At 43.1% G+C, this 17872-nt stretch overlaps 1 long non-coding RNA gene across 1 annotated transcript; it reads right to left on the reverse strand.

Annotated features, from left to right (window-relative positions):
- Positions 1 to 775: 775 nt before the first annotated feature.
- LOC135215135 (uncharacterized) lies at positions 776 to 17613 on the reverse strand. The gene is made up of 3 exons (XR_010314596.1): positions 17524 to 17613; positions 10036 to 10292; positions 776 to 1098 (listed from the first exon to the last, which is right to left on the reverse strand). It is a non-coding gene; the product is annotated as an uncharacterized LOC135215135 (long non-coding RNA).
- Between the last annotated feature and the right edge of the window lie 259 nt (positions 17614 to 17872).

Genomic DNA, 17872 nt, shown 5'->3' on the forward strand with positions numbered 1-17872 from the left:
CAATCCTTAAAATTAATAGTCTAGAAAGGAGAAGAGAACGCTACATTGATAAATTCAGGCATGGAAACAGATAGAAGGAATAGCAGAAAATATCATGGAACTAAAAATATCAGAAAGAGCAAGCAGAGGTAGATTAATAATGCCCAAAACTATACCAGGAAAAATAAGGAAAGCACACAGGACATTAATCCATTACGCACCAGCATCGATAATGCAGCGTCTATTCAATGCGTTGCCAGCTCATCTGAGGAATATATCAGGAGTGAGCGTAGATGTGTTTAAGAATAAGCGAGACAATATCTAAACTGCATCCCAGACCATCCAAGATTGGAAGATGCAAAATATACCGGAAGATGTACTAGCAACTCTCTGGTAGACATTAGAGGTGCCTCTCACTGAGGGACCTGGGGCAACCCGAACAAGATGTAAGGTCTGTAAGGTAAGGTCTCTCTCTCTCTCTCTCTCTCTCACGATCCTCTTGCTTCTCCTCGTTCTCTTGATATCACCAGAGTTCCTCTCTCTCTCTTACAATCCTCTTTCACCAGAGTTCCTCTCTCTCTCTCTCTCACACAGTTCCTCTCTCTCTCTCTCTCTCTACATCCTCTCACAGTCTCCTCTCTCTCTCTCTCTCTCCTCTCTCTCACACACAGTTCTCTCTCTCTCTCTCTCTCTCTCTCTCTCTCTCTCTACAGTTCCTCTCCTCTCTCTCATCCTCTCTCTCTCTCTCTCTCTACAATCTCTCACAGAGTTCCTCTCTCTCTCTCTCTCTCTCTCTCACACACACAGTTCCTCTCTCTCTCTCTCTCTCTGATCCTCTTGCTTCTCCTCATTCTCTTGATATCACCAGAGTTCCTCTCTCTCGCGATCCTCATGCCTCTTCTTGTTCTCTTGATATCACCAGAATTCCCCTCTCTCATGATCCTCCTGCCTCTTCTTGTTCTCTTAATATCATCCAAGTTCTTCTCTCTCTCGCGAGCCTCTTTCTTCTCCTCGTTCTCTTGATATCACCCGAGTTCCCCTCTCTCTCGCGATCCTCTTGGATCTCCTCATTCTCTTGATATCACCAGAGTTCCTCTCTCTCGTATAATCACTATCAATCTGTAAAATACAGAGATAAAGCATTACTAAAGCAATACTACAACATTTTAATCAACTACTAAAGCAATACTGCATATCAATAAAGAGAAATTGAGTCACTCAAAGTCTAACTTCGAGAGAAATTGCATAGAGAGAAACAGCATAATTAGGTAGAGCTGAGAGAGAGGGAGTGAGAGAGATAAAGCACAGCCTCTATGAATCTAAAACTTTGCAGTACCACAAATACCTCTTCTATCCCAAGTACCACCAGCAGTGTATAACCATAAAGGAAGCGTTAATTACTCTTTCAGAAACAGCTTGAAATTTGCTAGCAATAAGACATCAGAAGGCAACCACAGAAATTACAACACAAAGAAGAAAAAACGTATGAGGACTTGGGAGTAGATATGCTCAATTAAGAGTGAACAATATCCAAATCAGCATTAGTAGTTGGCATGAGGGTTGTTTTTTCCTTCATTTATCCAGGTTAAAAGGAATTTGCCATCTTTTTGACCACTTATTTTCCTGATCATTTCTTAAACTTTGCACTGTATCTGGGTTTCCTGCATTTACACCTAGTTTGATGCCATCTGCAAATTTGGCTATTCTGCTAGTTAAGCCAACATCAATGTCATTAATGTAAATGAAAAAACAAGAGTGGGCCAAGGCTATTTTTCCTACAATTCCTAAAGCTCTAACTTTTATTATTAATTTGTGTGGAACTTTGCTCTACTACTGTCTTAAATACCAAGCATGTTATGAAAAAACTCCAAGAGGTTCGATAGGAAGGATCTGTTTTGTATGAAACAGTGTTGACTGTTTAACAAGTTGGCTGTTTCTATCAATGTGATTCACAATTTAATCTGCAACTGCGGACTCCAAAATCCTACAAGGGACCGACATTAAGACAGGTTGGTCGATAATTTCCTGGCTCTTCTCTTGGACCTTTTTTGTAAAATGGGGGCACATTACATTTCAGTCTTTTGGCGAGTTTCTTTGTTTTTTAGTTTTTCTGTAGATTTTATATAGGAGAGGAACTATCTCCTCTTGACTATATTCTCTTGGATAAATCCCATCCAGGCCAGATTTGAACTTAGTTTTTCTATTTTTTTCTCCACTTCTGTAAATATCTTGTCCAACAGTTTTGCCCCTTCATATTTAATAACTGGTTTAAGGATTGAGATAGTGTCTTGAATTGTGAAAACACTAGTAAAAACTCATTCAGTAACTGCCTTTTCCAAGTGAGTGCACCAGATTTCCTCTATTGCATCTTAGGAGGACCTATGCTATTTTTTATTGGTTTCCTACTACATATTCTACAGTTTTTTTTATGCCTGCTTGCTTCTCCTGGTGTTGGCTGTGGGTTCATTGATTTGTGCAATGTCTCTCATTTTTTATTAATTTCTATTGAACCACTTAGGCTGAGGGTTGCCATTGTTAGTATTTGCTTTAATGGTATGCATTTTTCTAGAAAGGCTTCCCAGTACTACTTATCTACGACTGAGTTCTTGTCATACTCTAGATTTTTAACATAGTACTCTAGTTTTTTTAGGTCTCCTTGATAGTATTTTAATTTCTTTAGTATCCTTTTCAAAAATTATGCTGAATATTGATATGAAATGTAATTATTTTATGGCCTCTCTTGCCTTGATTTGCACCTACTAAAAGATAAGACAATAGGTTATCTTCTGTTGATAGGATGGTGTCTAGCATGCTGTTTCCTCTTAGGTTTGTCAACCCATTGGTGGAGGATTTTATTTTTTTACAAAAGGAAGGAGAGAGAGAGAGAGAGAGAGAGAGAGAGAGAGAGAGAGAGAGAGAGAGAGAGAGAGAGAGAGAGAGAGAGAGAGAGAGAGAGAGAGGATAACTACGCAAGAAAGTACCCAGTCAATAACAGCAGGAGAGATGTAGGATAACCCAAATGCCAAGTATTAAATGCCTCACAAGACTTGCCCTGCTACAGTATCGATCAGCAGGCCCAGGTACTTCATCCTCTGCTTCAGCTCGAGATCTGACTTCTCGAAGTTCACCATGATCCCGAGATCATGGCAGAATTCGAGGAGTCGATCCCTGTCCTGTAGCAACTGCAAGCAGGAGCTCGCCAGGACTAACCAATTGTTGAGATACCTCAGAAGACTCATCCCTACCAAATGGGCCCAAGCAAACACCAGCGTGAACTCTCGCGTGAACACCTGTGGGGCAGTTGAGAGACCGGAGCAAAGTGCCCTGAATTGGTACACGGTCCCGTCGAATATGAAGTGGAGGTACTTCCCGGAGGACTGGTGGATGGGTATCTGGAAGTATACATCCTTCAGGTCCACAGAAAGCATGAAGAAGTTCTCCCTGACGGAATCGAGCACGAAGCGTGCCGTTTCCATCGTGAACCGAGTCTGGTGAACGAATCAGTTCAAGGGAGAGAGATCTATCACCGGTCGCCAGCCCCCGATGACTTCTCCACCAGGAAAAGTCGGCTGTAGAAGCACAGCGACTGATCCCGTATGATCTCCACAGCTCGTTTGCTCGGCATGACATCTACCTCTTGCCTAAGTGCTACATCCCTGGCTGAACCGGGAACGTACGTCTGCAGATGGACAGGGTTGGAGGTGAGGGGTGGCCGAGACTCGAAGGGTGGTAGATATCCCTCCCGAAGGACATCCACTATCCAGGTCTTGGCTCTGTAGCACTGCCAAGTTGCCCAATGGCTCGCCAGGCACCCCCCCCCTCTCCCCCAACTTCCGGCAGCAGGTGAGGGGGAATGCCATCCCTAGCGTTTCCCCTTCTTTGACTTCTTCCCGGATCCTCCTCGGGAAAAGGAGGACTGGGAGGAGGGCTGACGATCACTCCTCACAGCAGAAGTTGAAGGCTGGGTCTTTCCTCTCGGCCTCGACGAGTAAGTCGTCTTGGTTGCAGAGGAAGTGCTAGCCAAGCTCCGAGGCTGGGCCGCAGTGGCTCGAGGCTGCCCAACCGCCTTCAAGACTGTCCTCAGTGCGCTGCCGTTCCATTGCAGCGTCCACCATCTCTCTAGGGAAGAGTGAGGAGAAATCCAACACCAGTCCGTTCCTCAGACCCAAAGCCGCCTTACGCCCTGCTGACCTGGTCACTCGAGCGAGGACTACGTCACGACGTCTCAGAACCAGGTTGGCCATCTGGTGGGCCAGGTAGGAGATAGACCTTCCTCCAAACTGACAAAATCTCCCGAAAGCTGGGTCTCCTTCGGGAGTGATGTTTCCCGAGGAGGCAGCGACCCTGGACACTGTGAGGGACCACAGGTCCAGCCAGGAGACTGCTTGGAATGCTGCCATGGCAGTCGCTTCCAAAGCCAGTGCCTCTTGCTGCGAGAACCCGGCCAGCAGGTGTTGAAGAGACATCCCCGGAGTTAGCCTAGCTGGCTCCAGTTAACCTGTTTGGGAGGTAGCGGGTCCTTCGATAGCACGTAGAACCGCCTCTGTCGTGGTAGAGGAGGGGAAGCAGCTTGGTTGGCCTGCCAGACCTAAGCGATCACTCCTGTCCGGAGACGAGAGTTTACCTGGCCCAACACACCATCGGCCAAGGCTGATCGGGGCAGACCCACCGTCGTCCTAGAATCCCTCTTAGGCCCCCAGAATGACTCCAGCCTTGATGGAGACTCAAAGGGAGCAGGCACCATTCCTTCCCCGAGGACGTTGTGCTGACGAATCAGCGCAATGACCTCCGCAAACGACCTCTGGATCTCGTGAGTGATCCAGTCCTGAGGAGATGGGCCGTCCAGTCCATCCAGGGAGAACACTTCCCAAGATTCTCCTCCTTCCACAGGAGGAACCACGGCAGACCCCTCTTGGTCTCCTCCAACCACTTGGGCGTACGATCTGGTCGGTCCCAAGACCATGCCAGGTTTGTAGGCCCTCGTGGTGGGACTGTGTGAAGTGCACTCCTCACGGTCGCTCCTCCCGGTGTAGCCCGAGGAGGTTGAAGGGATAGGAGAGGCAGACCTGACGCTCCCCCCCCCCCCCCCCCCCCCCCCCCCCCCCCCCCCCCCCCCCACCCCCCCCCCCCCCCCGGTTACCAGCAGAGCCGGTGTGCTGGGGAGGGTGCAGGCAATCGCCAACCCACGGTGATGATTGAGCTGCAGGTCTAGTCCCGCAGTCACCCTGAGGAGAGCCGGTGGACCGAGAACGGTAGCGACAGTCCCGAGCATCAGGAGAACTGCTACCTGTCAACCTATCCGTCCGGGCCCGGTGGGAGCGACGGTTGGGAGACCGGTAGAGCCCAGTGGCGCAGTGGGAGCGTGCACTGTCCTCACGACGCGTCACGGTACCTGGCCCAGCCCAGACTGGGGGGTACCTCTTCCTCACCTCAGCCCGCATACGATCCGGTGGGACCGTCGCGTCAACTCTGGGGACCGGGGGATAGCCACGAGAGCTATTGCTGGTCTGGCGGCAGTCGCCTGAGCGACTACCACCAGTCTTCTGCTCCATGCCTGGGTTCTGCTGGTGAGCAGGCTCAGCAGTCTGGACCCTGGCTGCACAGTCACCCGCGGGTGACCGTACACTCTGTACTGCTCGCGAACTAACGGCCGGGACGATTCCTGATGCCGAGACGGTTCCCGATGCCGAGGAAGAGCCTCTGGCACCAGGAGGCGAGGTACCAGTGGTAGCCAGTACCCCTTTGGTTCCCGTCTTCTTCCTTACGGAAGGAGAGATGGGTCCTGTTCCCGAGGGAACAGGAGGACCAGCGGAAGCCCCAACTGTCCCACCCCAGGACAGACCCGTAGAGGTCTCTGAGCGAGACTTCTTAGGGGGGAGAGGAGGCTACCTTCTTCTTCCTCGGCCGTGGGGCCTCGGAAGTCGAAGAGGAAGAGGCGGCTGCAGAGGACCACGAAGACAACACCACCTTCCTCCTCTTCTTCGTCGGCTTCCTCAGGACCCCAGTCAGGTCCTCCATCCAGGACGGAGCTGGGGCAGTTGCCGAAGCAACATGGCCCAGCTACACCTGTCTGGAGGGACCTGCGGAGGGAGCAGCAACACCACGGGCTGTAGCGAAGACGGCAGGAACTGAAAACGGGGCAGCGACAACTGCAACTGGTGGCAGGTCGAGCGGGGAACTCTTGGGGCACCGAAAATCAGGGGCTAGGGCGAGGGCAGCAAAATCAGGCGGTGGGGTCGTTTCCTTCCTCAGCACACAGGGCAGCGGGGCCTGGACCGCAGCCGTAGGGGTCACCATCGCCACGTGCTGGGTGTAAACTAGGTGGGGAGGAGCAGCATACCCAGGTATCAACACTGTTGTTGTCGTTGACGTCACCGGGTCATGCGTCACTGGACCAGCACCCTGTGCAGCCAGGTGACACAACAGCCCCTCAATACTCGGCGTGCCTGGGAGTCCCAGCGAGTACCAGACCTGCTCGAGATTGCCACCCACAGCGGCACATACCTGAGGAGGCAAGGGTTGGGTTGGGTTGGGGGGGGGGGGGGGGTGGGGGGGGGGGGGGGGGGGGGAGAGAGAGTTCCCACCTTGAGCGAATGGAAGACCCCGAGTACAACTGCACGTCGGGGTGCCACTCCCCCTCTTTTACACTCGCCTGGTCGAGTGAAGAAGCGGAACACGACACGTCCCCCGAAGGGGAAGGAGCCATACACGGGAGCTGACACGGAGGAAGGAACGAAGAAGACGTCTCCGTAACCAATGGTGTTGCTGGAGAGCCCTCCTCCGACACCTTGGCCAGCTTACGCACTTTCCTCCTCCCCTCGTAGCGCTCCCACTGCTCCTCCGACCAAGACATACAAATAACACAAGTGTTGGCGCGAGAGCACTCTCGCCCTCGACACCAAGTACACAGATCATGAGGGTCAACGTCCTCGAGGGACCTAAAGGCCCAGCACCAACGGCCCTCCACGCCAGGCACAATCTGTGGCTGACGGGGGGGCAGGGGGTTCTCTGTCCCGTGGCTGCTGATTTCAGCACAAGACAATCACAATAATAATGAAAAAAGCAACAATAGTAAGTACTTACAGCCACACCTCCAAGTACTACCAAAGATAACCATACACACAAAGACTTCGTCAAGCGAAGGTGAAAGCAAACAACAATGGCAGGCAGAGCGGTGAACACACATCTTACTCCGTCGGCGGCCGAAAGCAAAGTGAATGTTTACCTTCCAGTCGGGCGGGACTCCTGACTATCGGACAAGCAGTTAACTACCGAACTACCTTGTTCGAAAGCTTATGATTGGTCCAGCTACGCTGTAAGTAATATTCCATACGTAAAGGACTGAGGGTTTGTATTACATGTCAGAACAAACTTAAATTTTATAAATACTTGCCTCTTCATTATATAGCTTTTACTTACACACCAGCAGTTGTTCGACAGATTGAAACCAAGAAATGAGAACACCGTTTTCTATGAATATCCGTTCTTCTATCCACCTACTTTGCCCCAAAAAACTACCTCCGGGGCGGGACTGATAGGTACAACACTTGTAGCTGATCAGGTCTACCTCTGTCCACTTAAAATGTGGGAAGGTAGGGAGGGCAATTTTGTATATCATGGAAGAAGGCAAGTATTTAAAACAAATAAATTTTAAAGTATATATTTATATTCTTTAAATGAACCTTACCTCGCCATTATCTAGCAGGTTCCCACATTTGATAAAGGTGGTGGGCAAAGTGGAAATCAACCAACCCTTCAACCCTTAATGGATGGGCATGATCACATGAATATCTATATAACAGGTTTTGAGCAATGGACGGGGTAACTCATATATATTCAGCACGTTCTGTAAGGGTTAAAGGCTCCTCAGTAACCAAATATTTAGTACAAAACAAGTGGTTGTTTTAACCAATGAATTTAATTCACAGGTTATTAATGCCACTTTAGGAGGATTGTCACTCAGTTATGAGATCCTTATCATGAAGCTAGCTGGGGTCTCTCTGGAGGGTGCAGGAATGGGGGGGTTATTGAGGTTATTAACATGTACTTGAGCACAAAAAGCTATACATATTTCTAATAATCAACTCTGATTACTTCCAGCTTCCCAAAAAACCACAACCAGGTTAAAAAGCAGTTTACCAAAAAAGGCTACCTATTGATTCAGGACATAATATCAATTGCACATACCAGGGGATTTAATGCTCTGCAATAATCATTATTTAATCTCCACACCATGAAGATAACCCAAAGCAAATTCAAAATTACCATGCCACCGAGTGACTTCAATATCATATCCAAGGATAAGTTTTCCAATTTAAAAGTTGTAGCCATGGGTCACATGTCCAGTGGGGTACCTTACATTTAAAGATAAAAATTAGCATGGAAGAAGTTCTTAACCAAAGACCTAATGAAAAGGACATTATATTCCTCTTCAGGAGCTCCGGTTTCCATTGCACTAAGAACCTTTGCATCAGGTTTAATCCTTTTAGTGAAATTCCAACAATTCTTACATACAATACAGGACCCCCAAGAGGTTAAGTTTCTCAACCCTAGAGCCTTCAAGCAAGGTAAAGATACTGTTGTAGGCAAGGGCCTAGCCCAAAACTGCACTTCGCTCAAAATATGGCAAAGATAATTAATTGCCTTGTCTTTAGCAAAGCATGTCTTATTTGACTATGATATGGCTCTCTCAATCTTTAGCTGTGTCTCAGGCTACTGTGAAGTTTCCATAAAAACTTCTTTACAAGGAGCTAAGTTCTAAACAGCTCAAAGATCAATAAAATAATGAACTGAAGAACCTCATACAGATTCCAAGGTAAAGTACGTAGCAGAAACCTGGCAAACTTCACTTTAACACCCTGAAAAACATCTCAAATGTCTTGTCCTCAGACAAGCCTATACCCAAAACCAACATGGCCCTTTAATATAAAAGGTAGCTACCAACAAGTCTCTTCATGCTTGAGAAACAACAGAAACCTAACCATGTTTATAAAGCTATCAGGGCTGGAAAAACCCTTTTCATGTGAGGCTATGACTTACACCATGACCACTGGTGTTGGCAGAATCAATTAGTAGATTCTCTCCCAGCACTGGCACTGATAATGACATTGCTGTGAGATCCAACCTTGTGCTCACCAGAACTATCACTGGTAGCTTGTGGGATTGTAATGAAACTGTCATCTCTCAGTATTTTCTGTTCACCGCCGAAAGAAACTGGAAATCCAGCCTTCCTTGGTTTCCTGGGGTAATCAACACCAAGAGACAACTTACAAAGTTGCCCAAATACACTGATGACTTTCTTTAAAACCTATCAACAGTAAGGAAGCCATTACAGTCTAGACCTAATTAGGGAACAGCTTGGTGTCCCAGCCCAAGCTAGAGGACCTTACACTGGTGAACAAAAAAACTGGCAAAAACATGACACCCTTTAGTCTAAAACAGGTCCATAACAAAGGGTTGCTCACAGTCCACTGCATATACCCAACATCTGCATGTTGAGTCCCTTCCATTGCTATTACTTATCCCAGTGACTGAGAACATTCACCAGAATAAACAATGAATAATTACCTCCAGCGATGCAATAACTCAGGATGAGGTTGTGTGTTAATTTGACAAAAAAAAAAAAAAGGAAAAAAAAAAAAACAAAAAAAAAAAAAAAACCATAAGGACTGACAACCCCTTTAGAAGTGATGAGGAGTGATAAACGCTGCAATTAGAGGCAAAACTGAGATTATATGCAAAACCAAAATACCCTGCGCAGGACTAGTCCTTCCATAATGCTACCCCTATACTGTTTGTACAGACAATCTTAGATTACAAAGTAGTTCTCTCTCTCCAATATAGGGTGGCAAGATAGACACCATACGTTAACCTCTCTTTACAGAAAACAAACTCTTCAAAAGACACTGTGACCACTTATACACTGGTACTATATATCCCAACACCTGAGTCATAAATCAACAGAATAAGAAGCAACTACCCTCCCACCATGAAAAAGCAGCAGTTGGTTGAACTGAGCTATATATATATATATAATCATACCAATTATTCACTTACCATAAAAAAAAAAGACAGTGGATGACATGCATGAGCCATCTGGAATTGTTGCTTTAGTAAAAATAAGTTACACCATCCTAGCATTCCAGGTGCTGGCCTTCACTATTTTGTCATGTTACAAGCAATGCAATTTACATTGTGATGAAGTAGTTATGTCCTGTTTTCTTAAGAGCCTTCTCCCCATCAGATGATTTTGCTATACCAGTTTATGTCAGTTCATCTCCATTTGATGACAAATAGTTTCCCTCCAGTCAAGTCTGAAAACAATGATGATTATGAGAAAGTTGCATACATTTATGATGGTCTTCAATACTCTGTACATTCAGAAGTTTTAAAATTCTTGAGGGTCCTAATACAGTTCACCAGAAATGTTATTAGAAGACAAGAGCATCAATGTAATTACAGTAAGACTGAAGAAGCTTATTCACAGTTTCCTTAACTTTAATATTACCAATGAGTGATATAAGTCTTGATAAATTAATTCACGTTATCCTAAATCCTTACTTGTTATTTAACATATGGGTAACACAAATAAATAAAGATTCAATTTTTATATACTTACTACCTCTCCATTACAGCTTTTATCTCCACGCCAGTAGGAGATGGACAGATTAAAAGAAATTGAGAACACTTGGTTTCCAATGAATATCCTTCTATCCAACTACTTCTCACAACCCAGGCCCCACAGGGGCGGGGGACCTGTAGCCTTCGGTCTATATATTGCCCACTTTGAATGTGGGGAGATAAAGTGGGCAATTAAATAATGGATAGGTAAGTATTAAAAAAAATATATCTTAAATGACTTATATTTTTTAAATGAGCCTCACCTCTCCATCATATAGCTGATTCAAACATTTGAAACAGGAGGTGGGCAAAGTGAAAATTAGCAAACCCCAACCCTTACCCTTAAACGCCGGGAGCGGTAAATAAAAAAAAGACTCCCGTATGCCGGAGGGGTTTGAGAGTGAGCGCGTAAGCGGAAAAATAAAATATTTTTTTCAAAAAATCAACAGCGCGCTTAGTTTTCAAGATTAAGAGTTCATTTTTGGCTCCTTTTTTTGTCATTGCTTGAAGTTTAGTATGCAACCATCAGAAATGAAAAAAACTATCATTATCATATATAAATAATGCGATATATGATAGCGCAAAAACGAAATTTCATATATAATTGTATTCAAATCGCGCTGTGCGCAAAACGGTTGAAGGTAACAAGTTACTTTTTTTTTTCGTTGTAATGTGCACTAAATTGCGATCATTTTGATATATAACACATTGTAAAACGATAAAAGCAACACAGAGAAAATATTATCACAAAATAATGCATGAATTCGTAACGCGCTTACGTACACATTATGTATTTTTTTTTTTTTTTTCAAAAATTCACCATAATCTAAATATTGTCCTAGAGACTTCCAATATGTTTCAGAATGAAGACAAATGATTGAATATTACTATACTGTAAGAATTTTAGCTTACAAATGCAGTTTTCGACCATATCTGACGAGCTAAAGTTGACCGAATGTCGAATTTTTTATATATATATTTTTTTATATGCAATTATTTCTGAAATAAGAAAAGCTACAACTTTCAAATATTTTTCGTTTTATTCTACATGAAATTGCGCACATTTTCATATATAAAACTCTATGAAATGCCTAATATGAAACGGAGCAAATATTCCGAGAATGGGACTTACGCATTTCGGAGATTTGTGGCGGAGAATCGGCGCGCGGAGGGAAGGAAAGTTTTTTTTAAAAATTCACCATAAATTTAAATATTGTGCTAGAGACTTCGAATTTGTTTAACGATGAAGATAAATGACTGAATATTACTAGACTGTAAGAGTTTTATCTTACAATTGCGTTTTTCGACCATTTCGGTAGAGTCAAATTTGACCGAACGTGGTTTTTTTTCTATTTATCGTGATTTATATGAAATATTTCGAAAATGAGAATAGCTACAACCTTCAACTATTTATTGTTGTATTATAAATGAAATTGCGCACATTTTCATATATAAAACGTTATGTAACGGCTAATTTAAAATGGTCCAAACATTACCACAATCGCACGTATGATTTTTTCGGAAGAGTTACCGCGCGGACGTAAAGAAAATGTTATTTTTTCATAAATTCACCATAAATCGAAATATTGTGCTAGAGACTTCCAATTTGTTGCAAAATGAAGGTAAATGCTTGAATATTACTATAATATAGGCGTTTTAGCTTACAATTGCGTTTTTCGACCATTTCGGTAGAGTCAAAATTGACCGAAGGTGAAAAGTTTGTCACTTATCATTTTTTGTTTTATATGAAAATATTTCAAAATTGACTAAAAGCTACAACCATGGGTTTGTTTTTAGTTGTATTGTGCAGGTGAAATTGCGCACATTTTCATATATAAAACTTTATGTAACGGCTAATTTAAAATGGTGCAAACATTACCACAATCGCATTTTCGGAAGAGTTACCGCGCGGACGTAAGGAAAAAGTTTTTTCATAAATTCACCATAAATCGAAATATTGTGCTAGAGACTTCCAATTAGTTGCAAAATTAAGTTAAATGATTGAATATTACTAAAATATAAGAGTTTTAGCTTACAATTGCGTTTTTCGACCATTTCGGTAGAGTCAAAGTTGACCGAAGGTTGAAATTTTGGCACTTATCGTTATTTATATGGAAATATCTTAAAACTGATAAAAGCTACAATCATGAGTATTTTTTTGTTGTATTCTACATAAAAATGCGCACATTTTCATATATAATACTCTATGTAACGGCTAATTTAAAATGGTACAAAAATTATGTCAAAGTGACGAAATAATTTCAGAGATGTGTCACAGATACTTTTTAGTGCGGCAAGAAAGAAATTCGCGCTTGCGCGCCTGCGTAACGATTGTAAACAAAACAACACTTGATCCGTGAACTCCCAGCATCCCCCAAGGCGCGTGATTCAAGAGTTTTCGGCTGGTAGGCCTAAAAGTATTTTTCCGCGAATTTTTAAAAAAACTTTTGTATGTCGACGTAAAAATACGTCCAGTCGGCACCGAGAGACAAAAAATGTCGACGTAAAATACGTCCAGTCGGCGTTTAAGGGTTAAAGGCTACTTAGTAATAAAATAGTAACAAAAGTGTGTTTTACTAATTAAATTAAATCCATAGGCTATATATAAATGGTCATTCAGTCACGAGATCCTTATCATGAAGATAGCTGAGGCGCCTCTGGAGGATGCCCTCTACAGCAGATGGAGGGGTAGGGTTACAGTGCCAAAACCCAGCAGAGCCAAAGATGGATAACTAGCAAGTACATATGTAAAAAAAAGATATAAAATACTTCTAATACTCAACATGGAGTACCTACACGCATTCAAAAACCACAACCAGATTTAAAAGGCAGTAGATCAAGAAAGCTTAACTACTGATTTAGGACATAATACCTCCTGCACAAACCAGAGGAGTTAATGCTCTGCAATAATCATATTTAATCTCTGCACCTTGAAGGTAAGCCAATGCAAGTACAAGATCACTTTGCCACCGAGTGGCTTCAATATTTTACCCAAGGATTAATTCTCAAATTCATAAGTTGTAGCCACTGCTCACATGTCCAGTGGCTTAACATCCATTTATGATAGAAATTAGCAGAAAAGTCCTTAACCAGAAATAAGCAGAAAAGTCCTTAACCATAGACCCAATGAAAAGAACATTGCATTCAACTCTTAGGAAATTCCAGTTTCCATATCACTCAAGACAGAACCTTCACATAAGGTTAAATTCTGTTAATGCAATTTCAACTGGACCCAAGTGGTCAAGCCATAGTGATGCCAGGGTAGGTAAAGCTACGTACTACTGTTGGCAAGTCCCTGTCCCAAAACTGTACTAAACTCAAAATAAGGCAAAGGTAGTTGCCTAGTCTTTAGGAAGGCCTATCTATCTCGAAAGAAAATTGTTGAGACTATTAACAGTAACCACCCATTACTTAAGGGGAAGTCAAAAGTACCACCCATTACTTAAGGGGCAGTCAAAAGTGATGGCACATGCCGAGACTTGCTATAGCCACGTGAAGTCGAGGAGATGTGAACAAGCGATAGGTGAACAATCAGTAGATGCGCAAGCGAAAATCACACTAGTGACAGACGTACAGGCAACTGGTGCACGGGTGTATGATCGATCACAAACTAAATGCGCTCCAAGTCGTAAGCACGCACGCCATTAGCATACAAGCCCTAGGCATGCAGGTTTAATGTACGTGAACTAATTTGGTCTTTTCGTATTAAATAAGGCAGTTAACTGTTAAAATAGGCAGTTATAAGCAGTTACAAGAGTTTGTAGATGGTTTTTCTATTTCAGCTGTTGGTTCTGGAACCTATGCACATGAAAAAGTGTGGTAGGACTATATATCTATATATGCACACGCGATAGAAGCACAAGTCATGGGAGTGCATACGTGAGGAGCACAAGTCATAGACACACAAGTCATAGACACACACGTGATAAGTGCACAAGACATGGGCAAGCAAGTGACAGGAGTGCAAGCCATAGGCGTGCATGCAATAGGCATACAAACCAAAGTGTGCAAACGATAGGTGTGGCCTACAAGTGAAAAAGACTCATGCACAAATTTTGCACTATGTATGCTGCTGGTGTATCAAATCAGCAAGGCACAACATCGCTCTGGCCATAAAAAGTCACAAACTGGAAAACCAAAGACAGTTTAGGCTTCTCCATAGAAAATAATGATACCAAGAATTTCATTCCTACGCAAATACAAATTCCTTACACCATGAAATTTAGACCTAGTACTATACCAGATCAAACAGATCGATGGGATAACGGGCACAGACCTGCATTGCTTTCTGACATGTCCCGGTTCCCTGTCACTCTAAGCCACGAGAGAGATAGGATGTGCCAAGGACAAGGCAATAAAAAGCAGGGGGGAACAACCCAAACTTGCCTAAACTCTTGGAAGGGCAGCACAGAAAATAAAACTCAAAATAATAAAAAAAATTATCTTTCAAATCTAATTGATTGATCTATGGTTACTAAACTCGCATCACAACATCTAGGTTACCAACACCATTAGGAAGCTAAGATTATATATATCCATTTTTCCAATTTATCAGATTTCCACCAAAATTATCAGAAAAGCTATATTTCACCTGCTAATGAATCATTGGAAAAGTGTATTTACCAAAAAGCCCATAAATATGAAAATTGGCTGATAAACTTTATGCTAAATTTCCTAAATTAATCACTCACATACATAGCAGGTATGGGAAATTTTCTGGGAACCCCTTGCACTTTGCTTTTAAAATTAATATTTCAATAAAATCTACAATTAAAACTTTAATTGAAATAATTTTTTATCTAAATATATATCACTCAAATCGTTTGCTTGCTGCCGCACTTTAAATCTGGCTATCCAATAGACCCCAATAAAATTATTGGTTCATTAAATTCTCTGGTTAACATTCAGTTGTACATAGCTCAAATAAATGTAAAAACAAAAAAAGCCCCTAAGAAAAAAAAAAAAAAAAAAAAAAAAAAAAATAGCCCTCTAAAACCTAAGTTTGGTTAAGATGTTTCTTTGTAACTTTCTAAATCTGGGGTTTTCAACCATTTTATTTTTTTTTTTCCACGTACCCTTTTGGGTATTTTTAATGTCAGTAAAATACCCCCTCCACTTCGTATAAAGAAAGCAAAACAATATCGGAAACCGATTCCATTGTGTATTTTTGCAAGTATTGTACTGAAGGGCAGTAAGTACACCTCTCTTGACATAACCAGTATTATTGTTAACACAAAGAATTCCATAAAAAATGATTTTTGTTGTAGTTATTTCCCTGTTTCTATTCAGTAAATTTTCAAGGTTATGGTACTCAGTAGCAAAGGGATTTAGTAAGATTGCCGAAACTTTTTCATCAGCTGGCCAAGTCAGCTTCCATATTCACTGGAGACCTTAGTTTTGATTTTATGACAAGTAAGCTGGAAAACCCAGTTTCATACAGATACTACGTTGATGGGAAAAGGAACTGAGAATGGAGAGGCTCCTCAATGACATGTGGATATGATTGGGATATATCAGTGCCAGATGCACGATCATGGCTAACTTATCACACTTTCAGCGAAGAGTGGATAGATGGCTGTGGACGATGCTCATAGAAAGCTCTGCAAGTTTCCATCTAATCTAATTTCGAGGAGATTCCGACTTCGTATTCTGCCCACAAAGTTGGACGAAGGGCATGGAAATCCCACGGCTTGAAATGTTTTAGGTCCACAGTGGGTGGGCCAAAGCCACAACCTTTGCAGTCTGTAGTCCTTCAGGATCACTGTTGCTGGAGTGAGATCGGTTGAGTGTTGAGAACACCAGAGGAAAGACTCGGTCACACCAACTGTAACCCCCAGGGGCCAGTACTAAACACGTTAAAATACATTAGACTCCCCAATTCCTAGTGGCTTTCGTGTTCATAGGACTGTTCCTTGCAGTCTCTGCAAAGTTATTGCATCGTATTACCGTCAACTGTAACTTGCGGCGGCTAGTACTAAACACGGCAAAATACATTTGACACCCAAATCACTAGGGGCCATCATATTCGCAGGAAAGTTTTGGTATATCTAGATATGTAATACCTAACTTCTCAAAGAGTATTTCTTTGGAAATTACGGTTTCCTTTGTATTTGGGTTGCTCATTAAGAGTTTACTGTTATTTTTTGGGGGTCGACTGTAATCAACCTACAGGGGCTAGTACTAGGCTAAACACACCAAAATAAACTGAACGCCTCAATCCCTTGCGGCTTTCGTATTCATGAGACCTTTCCTTGCAGTGTGTGTGGTGCTACCTACTGCCTAGAATTATCAACATTCCTTGCAGTTCATGCGGAGTTAATGTCAAGAATTACCCTTTTCCCAATGATTAGCCTAAGCTTCAATTTCTTTAACTAACAATGTACTGCAGTGCGGCGGAATCAAAGGTAAGCAAACTCCCCAGTTACGTTCATCATACAAGCTAACAATTTCCCATACTCACACTTTCCCCTTTACGTTACTTTTAACCTGCAGGACAATTGGTTCAACGAAATACCGAACATACAAAACACAAACACGTACTCACCTCTGGTTCCAGAAACTCAGGGATACCTAGGCTGTGCTGTCCACTGAATAGGTATAGGCTAGCCGAGGCAACCACCGCCGACAATCACACCACAAACTAACCAACCGAGAACCACTACCCCACAACAACTTACAACCCGACCTAGTAATCACCGAGCAGAACAACACCAACAGCTCGAAACAACACGACAACCACACGACTTACCCCAGCACAACAACCCGCTAACACCAACACTGCCCCACCAGTCACCACCACTCGCAGACACCGAAACGCACTACCAACCTCACCACAACCAGACACACACGCGCACAACAACTTTACAACAGCAAATTCTATCAAATAACATCAACTGGCCATCAACGGACAAGACTGGTGCCCACCTTAAGGACTTCCACGGACGTCTTACTTCTAACGTGAAGTTCTTGACTGTCGTAAGTAAATTAAGTTCGTAACAGACTCCCGCCACCGATCTTCACAACAGAGCGCCACAACAGACACGCCTCCGACCGCCATTTAACCACTCCTATTTATTCTCCCACCAATCTCTCTCTCTCTCTCTCTCTCTCTCTCTCTCTCTCTCTCTCTCTATCTCTCTCTCTCTCACGCAACCCTTGGAGACGATGTCAAATATAAACTACTATCATTACTTCTCCATAGCAGTACCTATACAGTTACATACCACAGCCTGTACTTTTATAAATATGGATAGGAAACAATAAAACCATACCC

This window comes from Macrobrachium nipponense, chromosome 5, assembly GCF_015104395.2.
Source record: "Macrobrachium nipponense isolate FS-2020 chromosome 5, ASM1510439v2, whole genome shotgun sequence".
Classification (NCBI taxonomy): Eukaryota; Metazoa; Arthropoda; class Malacostraca; order Decapoda; family Palaemonidae; genus Macrobrachium; species Macrobrachium nipponense.